General features: G+C 37.3%; 1 protein-coding gene across 3 annotated transcripts in view; it reads left to right on the forward strand.

The window, feature by feature from the left end:
- LOC128696333 (DAZ-associated protein 2) overlaps positions 1 to 2,500 on the forward strand; it is a 70,906-nt gene that overhangs the window by 39,991 nt on the left and 28,415 nt on the right. The window lies entirely within an intron of this gene.

Raw genomic sequence — 2,500 nt, forward strand, 5'->3', positions numbered from 1 at the left:
GTAGGCCCACATGTGAGAGAATGGGTCTGTGGTCAGTGTGCACCATATAAAAAAGTCCTGCAGCACACAGTGCATAATGAGAAAAAAAACTCCGACCATGTTCTTGGGTTAAAATGCAGACTTTGTGGTGTATTTTTGTATAGTATTTATGGTTTATTCTCGTTTTCTTGGTCTCTCTCTTGATAGAATGGAAAACATATTATAGAAATAGAGGTGATTTTGATTGGTTTTACTATGAAAAGAACCTTGAAATGGAGCCCAAAGTAGGGGAAATGTTTGATTTTTGCTGATGTTCAAAAGTAAACAAATGTTGTCATTGTCCAATAAATGTCCAACTAGCCATTCTGATATGCAGTCATGAATGAATTGATGTTATTTATACAATTATTACAATATTACAGTAGTCTGCATAACAGTAAATCTTCTATTTCTTGTTTGAATAAAAATTCTAAAAAGCAAGAGTAATATCAGAGGGGCCTGGAGACATGACTGATGAACAAAGAAAATGTTATTTTAGAGCCAGGAATGTCTGCATTGTTCATTCTGGACCCTATTTTGAAATTGGCATATTTTTTAATTTGTGTGAAATTGGCCAAATTGCAAAATTCTGACCACGTTATTGGGTAGTTGAAATCGGTAAATGGGCAGTTTCTTGTATTTAATTGATAGAACAAATGGAGTTCTAAAGAAATAGCTACGAGTTTGGTCAACTGAAACAATGGAATTAGCCAAAAATAAGGCTCAAAGTGGGCGAAATTGCCGATTCGTAAATATCACAGAGGTCGCAAACTTCGTGAGAGCGTAATTCCGTAAGTTTTCCATCAAATTTTGTTCTTTTGGTGTCATTGCCATTGGGAAAAGATTCTCTATCATTTCACAGGATTTTTTTTTTTTTCTCATTTTTTGACACAAGGAGACACCTTAGGATTTGGGATTGCGACAGTCAAAGGGTTCAGGAGTAGGGACTGTCTTGTGGACCCAGTATCCTCTTATTAACCCTTTTGGGGTTTCGGCTGCCATGGTTTTTGACGTACAAGTACGCATAAATTCTAGCGCCCTCAAATCTAGCAAGAGAAAGCTGGTAGGCCTACATATGGAAGAATGGGTTTATGTGGTCAGTGTGCGCAGTATAAAAAAAATCCTGCAGCACACAGTGCATAATGAGAAAAAAAAACTGTTTTTGGTTTAAAACGGCGATTTTTGCACTGTATTTTCCTATGGTATCTATGATTGTATTCTAGTTTTCCTGGTCTTATTTTATAGCATGGAAGACATATTACAGAAACCAAAGTTCAAAAGTAAACAAATCATGCCACGCGTCCAATACACGTCAACTGGTGAATCTAATATTCTTTCACAAGTGCGCTGGTATTATTTATACCATTTCTACACTAATACAGTAGTCTGCATAACAGTAAATCTTCTATTTTTTGTGAGAATAAAAATTAAGAACATAAGAAAGGAGGAACACTGCAGCAGGCCTGTTGGCCCATACTAGGCAGGTCCTTTACAATTCATCCCACTAACAAACATTTGACCAACCCAACTTTCAGTGCCACCCAAGAAACAAGCTCCGATGTGCAAGTCCCACTCAAATCCAACCCCTCCCACTCATGTACTTATCCAACCTAAATTTGAAACTACCCAAAGTCCTAGCCTCAATAACCCAACTAGGTAGACTGTTCCACTCATCAACTACCCTATTTCCAAACCAATACTTTCCTATGTCCTTTCTAAATCTAAACTTATCTAATTTAAATCCATTACTGCGGGTTCTCTCTTGGAGAGATATCCTCAAGACCTTGTTAATATCCCCTTTATTAATACCTATCTTCCACTTATACACTTTGATCAGGTCTCCCCTCATTCTTCGTCTAACAAGTGAATGTAACTTAAGAGTCTTCAATCTTTCTTCATAAGGAAGATTTCTAATGCTATGTATTAATTTAGTCATCCTACGCTGAATGTTTTCTAACGAATTTATGTCCATTCTGTAATATGGAGACCAGAATTGAGCTGCATAATCTAGGTGAGACCTTACTAATGATGTATAAAGCTGCAGTATGACCTCTGGACTTCTGTTGCTTACACTTCTTGATATAAATCCCAGTAATCTATTTGCCTTATTACGTACGCTTAGGCATTGCTGTCTTGGTTTAAGGTTGCTGCTTACCATAACCCCCAAGTCCTTTTCGCAATCTGTATGGCTAAGTTCTACATTATTTAACTTATAAGTGCTAGGGTTATGGACACTCCCAAGCTTCAGAACCTTGCATTTATCTACATTGAACTGCATCTGCCACTTTTCTGACCAAGAGTAGAGCTTGTCTAAATCCTCCTGAAGTTCCCTAACATCTACGTTTGAATCAATTATCCTACCTATCTTCGTGTCATCGGCGAATTTGCTCATATCACTAGTAATTCCTTCATCAAGATCATTGATATATATTATAAACAACAACGGGCCCAAGACTGATCCCTGTGGAACGCCACTTGTTAC

The sequence above is a fragment of the Cherax quadricarinatus genome, chromosome 39, assembly GCF_038502225.1.
Source record: "Cherax quadricarinatus isolate ZL_2023a chromosome 39, ASM3850222v1, whole genome shotgun sequence".
Taxonomy (NCBI): Eukaryota; Metazoa; Arthropoda; class Malacostraca; order Decapoda; family Parastacidae; genus Cherax; species Cherax quadricarinatus.